The 12,660-nt window shown below is 42.0% G+C and overlaps 1 protein-coding gene across 2 annotated transcripts in view; it reads right to left on the bottom strand.

The window, feature by feature from the left end:
- Positions 1-12,660, bottom strand: part of TEAD4 (TEA domain transcription factor 4) — a 51,564-nt gene that overhangs the window by 21,373 nt on the left and 17,531 nt on the right. The window lies entirely within an intron of this gene.

Below are 12,660 nucleotides of genomic sequence, written 5' to 3' on the forward strand. Positions count from 1 at the left end.
AGCTACACAGAATTCATCAGCTTGATATGACAGAGTGAATTACAAGTGCTTTCAGACTCCTGCAGGCAGACTATCCAGGTTTATTACACTGGCTTCCATGTACCAATGTAAGCAGTCACACAGATTTTATTCTCTTTCTGAAGATGGAGGAATGAAGAGCAGAAACAAAAAGGCAGCAGTTACACATCTGAACCCTAGGCTGGTTCAAGGCAGAAAACATGACAGAAAAAGAGGAGGCTCTGCAAAATAACACATTTGTGGTGACCACAGTAGTAGCAAAATAGTGGGAGTGGGAGCTGCAAGGCTGCGAGACATCTTGATATGGCTGCAAGTGTTTGCAGAATGAAGAAGGAATGAACCAGGAAACAAAGCCACAGCTCTTGTGAAGTTTATTTATAACAAAATTATGAAACCCCAGTATTGTCTGTGGAAAGTTTGTGGGCAGAGAACTTGTACATTAGGACATCACAGACATCAAAAGGCAAGCAGTGAAATCAGTATTAAACTACCAGTATTAACTATTCCAGTAGTTTAATATTCCATGAAAAACCTGTACCTTGTATTTATTTTAAACTCTTATTTCACTCAACCCTGAAATGAAATGTAAGCAAGGAAAGACTATGCTGGAATTGGCCACTCAACCCTTTAGGGAATGACTGGCAAAGCCCTTAATTCCATCTGTTTCTGAAATAGAAGAATGCAAATGTCCATGACTGCAGTTAGGCCATGTTCATGAAACACAAACAATGCACACACAGGGATGGGAAAGTGTTTTACATGTACAGATCTTAATCTTTTTTCTAATGGTGTCTTTATAGCAGCTCCCCTTATTCCCCTGGGAGAAGAAACGGGTCTGTAGCTGAGAAATCAGCTCCAGCTCCTGTAAATACAAATTAGGAACTGTGTCTGTGCCAGAAACACAATGCCCTGCCCTGTAAGCACTGACCTCTTCAAGTTCCCACAGTTTCTGCTTTAGCACAGTGCCATGCCCAGGGGAGTTTGGTGGGAGCAGATGCTGTTCTGCCACCTTGCACCTGGCTGCTCTTCCAACCCATGTAAACCATTTTTACAAAGCCGAGACCAATTACTAGCGACACATATCCACACCACCTTCCTCTAGTGCCAACAATAATATTTATGGCTTCTCAAAGCTTCCATCTGTTTAGACATGGATCCAAGCTGAAAGGTAAGAAGGAACTGAAGTGACTCTTCTCAAACAGATGCCGACATATAAGGAATTTCAGGACTGTTTGAGACATGCTAGAAGTGGGAAATGTGCTGAACAAAACAAGGCACTCAAACCCTATTATCTATAAAGAAAGAAGGAGGAAAATTTTTGTGCAAAAAGAGGACCCTTTGAGAGGGAAGAAGAGAGAGTTAATGGAAAAGAGAGGAAAAACTAGCCTTGAGAAGAAGTGGATGAGGAGAATTGCAGGCAAACTTTTAAAGAGTATGTATCAGGCTATACTGAAAATCTGAACACATGGGAACTCTCCAGACATTGGCTCAGTTATGGGTCATCCTTGCATAACTAATTTCAGTGGATTCTCAACCACATACAATAAATTTTATGGAGTAAATTCATATTTGTAGCATTTCCAATTAAGCAAAGAAATTATGGAGACTGAACAGTCTGACAGAACACTATTCTGCTTCAGCAGCAAGGGGTTGCAGGGGTAATCTGTACAAGAGGATGCCATGAACAGCTCTGTGCCAGCCACAGCCAATTCCAGCCACAACGAAACTGGATGAAAATAACAATCAATCCATCAAATCCCCAACCAGTCACAGGAGCACAAGCTACCTTTGCTGGAACATGTTTTGGAAAGGGCAAGAGCCAGTAGGGAACAGGAGACACATGAGGAGCCACAAAAGGAGACCTGAAAATGCACAGGAGAAATACAAGATAGGTAAAAAGATGAATTTGAAGAAAAGGAGACATGTGGTAGGGGACATTCCTGGGGATGTGGCTGAAAAAGTAATCTTGGAAAAAGTTGCTCCATGACAGAAGAACATTTTGATGCAACTGCAGCACCCACGCCAGAGCAGAGACAACCTTGGAAGGACTGCAGCCCATTGAAAACCCATGCAGAGAAGAGAAGCAGCTAGAAACAAGGAGCACCAGAGGGGAAACAAAACAAAATGAAAAAAAAAAGCAGGAACTGGCAGAAAGAGACCTTTACACAGTGATGCCAATCTCCTGCGTCACCCTGCACCTCATCAAAGGAATTAAGAGGGACTGAGTGTTAGAGAGAACAAAAGGAGGGAAACAGAGTAGGAAGCAGGGAGGAGAGACAATAAACTGTAGTCAAGCCTGGGAAACTGGGAGGTATTTCCATAAGTGTGCATTTAACTGTTTGTCTTTGACAACGGCAGCAGCAAAAACTGCGAAGTTCCCTCAGGCCACTCAGGCCACATACTTCACCAAAAAAGACTAGTGGGAGGAGAAATTGTTGCACAGATTGCAGATGTTAGATGCCAGTACAGAAACTCTCTAGAAAGAAACTCCATAGAGCATTTAATTGTGGATCATGAGAATTTCTAGTTTTAGAATTCACTTCCCACTTGCTAATAACTCTCGTACTGTTTCCCTATTCCAGAAGTGTGTCCTCACAGTGAGGTTAAAACAGGAAAGTGGCAGGTTATATTAAGCTAATAAAGGTACTGGTAGCGCAAAAAAGAAAAAAAAGGAAACTCAAACAAAAAAAACACCAACAAACAAACAAACAGATGACTCTACAAAGACATTCATCACAGGGATTACTAAATATAGAACTATGTAAATTGCCAAGCCCAGTGAACTGCAGCAAGGCACTATTAAATTACCATGAATCAAAACTGCAAGAGAAGCAAGTCCTAAATATCTTTTGTTTTCTTATCAGTAGTTAGATGTAAGCAGGTACTATGTGGCTGCAAGTCTGTAGTCTCACAGGCTCCAGAAGGCACTTTCTTTGTTTCACAACCCTGGCTGCAGGGTCAGCAAAGACCAGCACTCCTCATTTGGCTGGAACAGGCAGAGCTGTCATAAACCGTCAGATGGTTCATTTTTTAGAGCCATGTGAAGTGTCCCTCAGTAACCTGATCATATGTTGTGTTCTTAGAATAACTCCTGCTGAGGTCTGCCATGGTCACCAGAACCTGCCAACAGTTGTGACTCCTCTGTCGAAACCGCGCATTGGGTTTCACGAAGCTCCAGCCAACATTCCAACTGTGGCACAGCACCTTTATCCTCCCTGGAGCCTTTCCCTTGAAAGCATGGCACAAAAAAAGTAGCCAAGAGATACTCTCTTATGTTCTTTACCTCTTACTCTCAACAGTTAAATTTCCAAGGGCAGCAATTTGCCTCCCATTCCGCCTTACACTAAATTGCAAAATTTTGCATTCAGGAGTTATCCAAGAAGGAATTGCCTAAGAGAAGTGAATAAGGATGGTTTTGGATTCTCCATTCTACACCTGTGCACCTTTGAATATAACAGCAGAGAAGTCTCTTCCTGTAATGAAGGGAGATAATCAAGGGAATTCCCATCACCATAGGAAGCATTTTCCAGCCCTACCTCAAAGCTTCATGCTGACTTTCTCTTAGTAGAAGTATATTAATTTTTCTGCCTCTTGTAAGCAGTATCTCTTTAAGACTTATACTTCCTCACACACCTGTTGCCAAACAAAGTGAGATCAAAGAATTCAGTGATGTCTGCAAAATGCTTTCAGTGGGAAACAGCACAGAAGTATGTTTCTTGGCAGATTCTGTATCTTTCTGTGCCCAAAGCAAACATTTGCAACTACCTCTAAGTAGTTCTGCAAGAGAAGCAACTATCCAGCTGTATCCAGTGAAAGGTTTATCAAAGGGAGGTCAAGAAACCCATCTCAACTCCCATTTCAATCTGTGTCACTTAATGCTATTTCCTGGGACATGACAGTCTCCTCGAACTTATTTAATTAACTGCTGGTTACAATCAACATAAACATAATGAACTGTGTGCATCAGACAAATAAATCTAGACAGAAGAGGGAAGGTAAGGACACCTCGTTTGTCCACCAAATGTCAGTGTTTCTCTGTGCATACAAAGCAAAACTAACCACCAACCAAGCCTTACCAGAAAGACACTTTTAGACAAAAGCAGCTGTCTAAAAGCAGTTGTTGCATGTCCATATGGGACTAACTGCCACTGGGGTCTGCCCCATCCATGGCTCCCTGCACAACCTTACTGCCTACCTCTCATTCCACTGCTTCCTCCTCCCAGCTATGCTAAAGGTCTTCCTGGACATCAGCTGCTCCAGAAGTAGGGCTACATGTGTCAGAAACCACATTTTCATATTTCTGATGGTTAATCCCATCTTTTCCTCAAGATGCACAGACACCCAACTTTTACTAATATAATCTAGTTTTAATGCTACCTTTATTAAGACTTTCCTTTCATCACAAACCACATTTTCTCACCAAAGCCTTGGTGAGAAGATTCTGTTTGGTTCCTCTACTCAAGAGGCAATAATGGAACTTAGTACACCACTATGATCATCATACTAAGAACATTTCCCATGAAAGGGACCATGGAAAACCATACTGCATTTTATGGCACTGACCTATCCTATCTTTGACATCTTTGACCCCAACAGTGCAGAACTTCAGTGCCCAACAGTCAGGTTTGAGTTCCCATAGCACAGTTACACACACCAATGAACATTATATTCAACTGGGAGAAGAAAATGTCCTCACTCTGATCATTTATTCCATGCTTGAATTTTCTCAGGATTACCCTTCTACACAAAGATTCTCTAAGCTCATGCAAGCCCTACAGAAAGGGGATTTTGAAATAAAGAATCAAAGAGGGATGAGCCAATACTTCCGAAAAATACCAAAACAGTCAGAAGCCTGAAAACTCAATATTTAAGTGATTAGCACCATCACAGCCAGCTCTTTCCCAAAATACTTGTTTTTATCATTTGACTGTGCAAGTTCTGAGCTCCTTCCTCTTCTGAAATGACAAAGTCAAAGCTTTATTTGCTGGGCAGAATGCACCAGTCAAGTCCCTCACATGGCAGTCGGGTGATTCATCTGTCTGAGGTCATAAAACTCAGTTGTCTCATTTACTAACTGGTGTAAACACTGAAACCCTCTCTTGTGTAAAAGGTCTTTGGCTGGAAAGGTTAGTGTTTACTCCTCTCCTTTGCCACTGCACAGCCTAAATTCACAGCCAGAAACACAAGAAATGCTACCACCATTTAGAAACTGCTGTTTCTTGGTGGTCAGTTTAAGATGCTTCATATGAAGTGTTTGGCTGTGGGATAACAATTACAGACCCTGCAGATTTGGGGAAGCTTCTTATTGGTTCCAAACAAGTACTGGAGATAAATGAAAAGTCAGTCACCATAGGTGTAGTTAGAGCAACACATTTTTCATCAACAGAACAATCTGAAAAGGTTTCCCTCTCCTTAGCTGGTCATTCCTCCTCCTTCAACATTCCATCAACCGCTGTGTGCAGCTGTACTGACTACATTGATGGGAAAAGGGGAGGGGGGACGGGGAGGAAAGACTGACATGCACCACTCTAATTACCAATAATTAAAAAATAAAACGTCCCCATTTGGATTTTGTTGTTGGTTTGGTTTTGTTTTGTTTTCCCCCCCCCAATCAGCCTATTTTTAATTGGATTGGTGAACTAGTTCATTCTGTGGTCACATTAACCACGGCATTGGCACAGCAAAGAGAACAGAGAAAGAATCGGTGCAGAACTTCTTAAACCAGTTTTGCCACCAGAGAAACTGTAGCCTGGAACTGTACTCCACCTAACCCTCACACGAACAGGCTGGTAAGAAAATGGGCAAGGCACTTCCTGTGCTTGCATCATTTGTCTAAAGGCTAAACAGCGTTAAACTGCCTTCTAATTACTGCCCCAAGGGCTTGTGGAGTTATTCCTTGTAAAGATGAGCATTTACTAAGGTACAACAATGTATGCGGGCAGAAGTCCCTCCCCATCAGCCTAATGCAAAGCTCCAGGCTATGCAGCCCTTCACCACACCTCAGTCTTTAATAGTGCTTTTCAGTGCATAAATTCAATGTCCTCATCAGCTTTGTTTTCCCATATTATGGCCTCAGGCCACAGAAATGTAAATTAATCCATCCAGTAAGTATTCTCCCATATACACGTTAAGGGCTGCAAAAGGAGCAAAGCTGGGACTTGTTCTGGTACTTCCCAGAGTTAAGACTGATAAGAATCCTACAGAAAATGTTTAGATTCAGTTTGGCTGGGAAATCCCACAATCACACCAAAGCAGCTGCATATAGTAACATATGCCAGGGAGTGTATCAGATAACACCTGAAAGAGCCAATAACAATCCGACATGGAAAGACATGTCAAACTAACAGCTTTCAGTCTCTTGGGACACCTGAGAATGACCTTATAGAGGCACAAAGACACTTTACTCACCAAGGCCCGGGTTCAGAGAAACTTGACTACTGAGGGTAGCACTGAAACCAATGTTTAACTGTAACAGCATTTTCCAGTTCCCATCAGTCCAAGTTCTACATTACAGATCTGGACATCTGCTGAATTCTTCCTTGATTCAATAAATGTCTGCTCATTTCGGTATCTTCCAATAACTGTAGGGCATCTGAAAGCAATTCTCAGTGATGTTGTCTTAAGGGATAGCAAAAGCTTTAGCCCTTCTCCTGGTTTTGTGGTCAGCTGCCCCTGCCAGCACCAACAGTACAGAGTTTCTGGCAGACTTCTGCCCCAAGTGCTAATCTTGTGCATGTGCCCAGGTGACAGGCTGACCAAGCACTCAAAGCTTCAGCTGTAACAGAAATTAGAGCTAAAAGGTGTCTGTGAGATCTGTGCAGCCGCTTGCTGCCTGACCAGCACAGACCATGCAGTTTCTCAGGGCATCTGGTCTGGTCTGGCTCAGTCCTGTGAGGAGTCATGACTGCTTCACTTAGCACCTAAGACCACACCACCACCCAGTCCCAGCCAAATGACTGAGAATTACACAGCAGCCTCAAGGAGAGTAAAAGAACCCAGAGACTATTCTTGCATTATACGAATAAATTAATACTGATTTTTGAAAGTGGAATGGCTGCTACCACCCATTTTCAGTTTGTGCCATCATAATTTAGAGTGATTTTTGATCACTTGAAGCCATTAAGTTGTAGATTCAGCTTAAACAAATGCCTGGACACTCCTGAAAAAAGTGGTTGCCTTTCCCCCTCCATCCCTCTCACCAGACTATTCCATGGATCAGTTCAACTCTAATCTGGCAGAAATCTGTCCAGCTCATTTTGCCAACATAGTTTACAAGCAGTTTAGCCATCTAACATGGATCCACAAGGAGTCTACTAGAAACTGAAGTTAGCCTAAAGAACAGGAGCACAAAACTGGAAGCAGAGCAGGGGAGCAAGGAAACACAAGTGGCAGCTCCCTCTTTTCTTCTGCTGTGAACTGTAAGGTCACCTCACCATTTCTGAAGGAAATATAGTCTTGGTCCCAACACAGAACAGTTCCACACCATCCCAACTTTATCTAGAACAGTTGTTAAAGATGTCATACTCTGTAACAGGTGAAAAGAGAATGTGGACAGAAAAACCTAGCAGAAACACAGATTAAATAATTGCATAGCCACCCAAGGACTGGTCTGGGTAATAGCTGAATTCTGCCAAGATCATGAAAATTCCTTACAGTGGCTTGTGATATTCCCTGTTCCTTCCCACCCTGTTCTCTTTCTTCTCCTAACACTGGCACAATTCTGTTCCAGATTCTTTAAGTACCTGTTCCCTGACTGAGTTTACAGTCTGATAGATAACTGGGCAACCATGATTCAGGCAGGAGTGTAGGAACATGAGGATGACAAAACGATTTAAACTGCAGAGATACTTAAAAATACACATGGATCCAGAAGGAAATTTGCACATATCTAGGTGCTTCAGCTACCTTCGAGATGAAAGCTTCTATACCTAGATTTGTCAAATCACTTTTCCTCAACTTTAGCCATAAAGGATCAGATGAGACATGAACAGCTTAAGCAGAGCTGGCTTTGCCTCTGAGCCCAGGAGCAGACGAGATGATCTTTGAAGGTCTCTCCCAGCACCATTTTCTGTGATTCTACTACTAAAGACGATGATGCCGTGTTTATATGCAGGAATGCTCATAATCCCCATCAGGGTTGAAAGAACCACTGAGCTGAATGCCACACGTGCTCGGGTGTTGCCCTGTAACACTGCCATGTGTAGAAACGGGCCTGTGCCTGCAGCACTTGCAGTCAACAACTTGGGCATTGCTATTGGGTTACCTCACCAAGCATTGGTTACACTCCTTGCCCTCCTGCCCACAGGCTCCGACCGAAGCTCCTGGAAAGGCATTTGCAAGTATTGTACAAATCAAACCCAAGAGGAAAGGAGTGTGATTCTAAAGGCATTTTCCATGAAAACAGTGTCATTTCCTGATCAAGAAGCCAGAGACAGAGGAAGCCTCTGGCTGTTAATGTGCATGGAGTGAGACTCTGAGAATGTGAAGGAGTACCCAGAACATGGGTCACAAGTTCAAGGTGACAGCAATGAGCAACAGCTGCTGGCTATGCACCCTTCAGCAGCAGGTGTACCCAGGCCCCAGAGGTTTCAGTCAGCTCTGCCAGTGACCAACAGATTTACAAGACCATCTGTCTGGGCACAAACTGCACACAGCCTTCCCAGTTTTGCTGCCCAGATCTTCACCACACACAGACAATACAGGGTTTGTTATGGATTAGCTAATGAGCAACTGTTTAAACCAATAGACAGCCCTAGTTCTCCTGTGCTCATTATCTGGATCCTACATGAATGAGAATACTGCTTGTTCTTTTAGCTGTCATGCTGGCTTTTTCTGACCAAGCAGCTTCCCTTCAGTTTGGGCACTAGAAAATGGAAAGGTTATGTCGTCTTACACTGGTTTTGCTTAAGGAATAAGGCATGCTTTTGAAAGCGACTTTAAAAGAAAGTTCATGTGATAGGTTTTTCTTACTTGCACTGTAGAAGTAAGGGAGTTCCTTTTTGCCTGTGCCAGATCTCCCCACAATCTGCATATTGGCCACAAGATCTGCATATTGACATTATCAGCTCCCTCTATGTATATGCACACCCTTTCTTGAGAAATGCTGTCATCCTTCTCTACTCAATGTTTGGCTAATTGACAGAAGACAAACTCTGAGAAAGCACTCCTGGAATTTACCTAGAAGTCTGCGCTTTTTGTTTCAGACCTAAGGAAGGGTTCCTGCGTCAATCAGTCTAATAAACATACTGATGTCACAAAGCCACAGGTAGTATGAATCACAATGCTAACAATTTACAAAATCATGCAGACATTTACAGTGTAAAGCCACCTAATGCCCACTATTCTCTTGTTTCCTGTGTAAAACCATAGCACTTCCCATCTGGAATCCTCCTCTCATTCATGTAAAACACAGATACACATGCGCACATACACACACCATTCTTTGGGACTAGTTTCACAAATACAATCCTTATAGTTTTGTCTGATACAAGTTTAAAAGTCTCCAACAACAGCATTTCCATTCTAGCTCTTCAGAGGAGAGAGATCCCTCAGCACTGAGCACCATGTTGTCCTGAAGTCTTTGCTGATATCCATCCTATATTCTTCCTTTCTCCCCCATTAATCCTAGTCATGCTCACATGTTCCACATAAAATCCCTCTCCCTCCTAAATGTTAACACCCTTCAAATATTTTTAGACTGTTATTATGTGTCCCCCCACCCTCCACCTTTCAGTCATCACTTAGCCAAGCTATGTATATTTAGCTACTTTAATCTTTCCTCCTAAATCAGTCCCTTCAACTCCCAGGGCTCAATGTTAAGTCTGGTATGCTTGCTCTTCTCAGAACTCACTCCATGTTTTTGAGATCTTTCTGGTACTGTGTTTGCAGAAACCTGTCCAGAAGATAGCTTTACATGCACTTGTTTTAAAGAAAGAAGAAACCCAAGTCAGCGGGTATTATTAATTTTTATTTTTCATATCTGGTTTTCATTCCCAGATTTTGAATTCAATCTGAATTTTTAAATATTAATAAACATTTGGTATTTGTAAGAGCAAATTAGCGCCTGATAGTATTGACCCCAATTGTGAAAGAATGAAGTGGGTTTTAAAATGTAAAAGAACACTAAGGCTTTTAAACTAAACTTTTAAGAAAACCACTGGAAATGTCTAAAGTTATCCAGAAGAAGAGCAGAATCAAAACAGTAACATACAGCAAGGGAAAAGGCTGACAAATTAAATATACAGTCTCTCAGTTAAAAGGCAGGTGAGTGGATATACCTACAAAACATAAAAGCTGGCCTACCACATTAGAAATCAATTAAACTCGATGTGTTACCTACAATGAAAAAAAAAATCCGACCAAGTGCCTTTCTGACAACAGAACACTACAAATTAACTCTATCTTGGAGAATTACTGAAAGTTTGAAATTTAAGTGAAAAAGTCAGAGGAAGAGCCATAAGGGTAATGCAATGTTGCCAATGAAGGAAATCACTAAAACATGACAAAAACTCTGTGGCTGCAGACGTACACAGTGAGAAAAATGTCATACTAGACAGCTCACTTTTTTTAAGCCTGACAGATAAATATGGGGCTACAAAACTGCTAAAAATCAAAAGGGACAGGAAAAAGTATGTCCCCTTTATTGAAACAACAGAATGAAGCCCCCACAAAAGGAGTCACAATAGTTTGGATAACATGTAGTACACAATAAAATTGCTACTATATTTATGTTCAGTACTAAGCATGTTAAGGAAAGATGCCACAGTCAGTACTGTTAACTGCAAGAAGATTTCTGGTGGGCTGGTATTTCACAAGCAACAAATTTCTCAATATTCAAGAAATGCTTGGAATTCATGGAAAAATACTTCTTTTTATGCTTGCATGGAGAGAACACCAGTTAAACTGACATACAGCTTAACACAAAAAACCATAAACTTGGCTTACAAAGGAGATGGAAGGAAAAGCACGACAAACTCCAGCAGAAGTCTAACTCACTGCTAATGTCTCCAGAAGTCTGGCTTTGTCTAGTCGACAACAAAGAACCAGAGCCACACAAAAGCAAAGCTGAAAGATGACTGAGTGAAACAAAACCTTGTTATTGAGCAGCTCCAAAAACATTACACCTACCACCAGAGGGGAGGGCAAAGTCTGAATCCTGACCAATTGTCCACAAATCCAAGTTTTGTCTGTCTTCTAGTGTTTAAAATAGGAGATTCCTTTTTTTTTCCCAAAACCATGGGATAAGGGGCTGTTCTACAGTTCACTAGGTCATACTAATGGAAGGGATAGGAACTTCAGAAGTATCTCTCTGAGGGATATCACAGCTGAAGTACAAATTTTGCAATTACCTGGAACATTCAGTTCAGTGTCAACTGAGCACATTCTCAGCATGTTCCAATACCTTTGATTGAAACATCATCAGGTAAGATGCTAAACTACAATACAGAGGAAAGCATTTGAAGACTGACACCTCGAAGGTTTACATATTTTAAATAGCAACGATGCTCCTCCCTCCCCTCAAGGAGAAGTGTTTATGAACTGGGACAGGCAGCGTATGTTTTATGCTTCTTCGGATTTATGTGCTTTCCAGTTCTACTTTTAGTAAGTCTTTGAGGCCAGGGAGAACATGAAATGATAACTTATCCCTTTGAGATAAAGGCATTATCCTGCAAATTTACCTAGTCATTTCAGAATAGGGGTGGGAGGGACCACCTGTGACCTGGTAACTCTGGCAGCATCAGACTGACCTTTCATCCCATCTTCAGTCATGTTGCAAACCCAAGTCTTTGTGGTCCACTAGCCTGCTCCGGGTTTTAACTAGTAACATGGTTGGCTATCCCTCTTCTATCACTCAGCCTCTAAGCTTTGGACATCTTTAAGTATTTCCTATCAGCAATTCACAAACAGATGGCACCAGCACGGGGCGATGGATGACTGCCCCCAGCTGTCTGCCCCTCCCTGCTCAGCACAGAAATGGCTGAGCTGTTTGAAAAGCAGCTGCTAAACTAGTGACTCCTTCAGAACAGCCATCTAACAAACACCCATCAATTCTAGCCCCTTTTGCAAAAAGGTGCTCCAAGCCAGGTGTTCCTGCAGTGGAAGGAAACACTGGACAGCTAAGGCAGTAATTCGTTTCTTCCAAGCTCTTACTGTCTCTCTTGTAATGTCAAAATAAGTATCATGTTGCAAGTTACTATTTTTCATTTCTCTGCTCTCAGTACTGTTGGGAGACCTGGTCTATTTAGCATCTCCATGCAAATCTCATAAAGGCACTAAGCTTTTTCCCTCTTCTTTCTCTAGATCAGTACTGAAGATGCCAGGAGATACCAAACACCTAATTCTGTGATCGTGTATTTAGTACAAATGCTAGATATTATTGCTCCCACGGAAAAACATTGTTGGAAAATGTAAGTGACAGATTTGTAATACTGTACCCCCACAGTGTTCTAGCAGGCAACACTCATAAAATTATTCTGCAAGACCTTAGTGATACCAGAAGGCACCAGAGCAGTTAAGTGCCCCAGACTCAATGTTTCTAATGTCAACACAATGATTAGGAGAAAGGACAGCATTCCATATCAGACAAGACAGCTGCTTGTGCCTTAAGCAGGTGGTCAGCAAAGCCTGCTGGAAAGGCCAGTG

This window comes from Corvus cornix, chromosome 1 (genome assembly GCF_000738735.6).
Source record: "Corvus cornix cornix isolate S_Up_H32 chromosome 1, ASM73873v5, whole genome shotgun sequence".
NCBI lineage: Eukaryota > Metazoa > Chordata > Aves > Passeriformes > Corvidae > Corvus > Corvus cornix.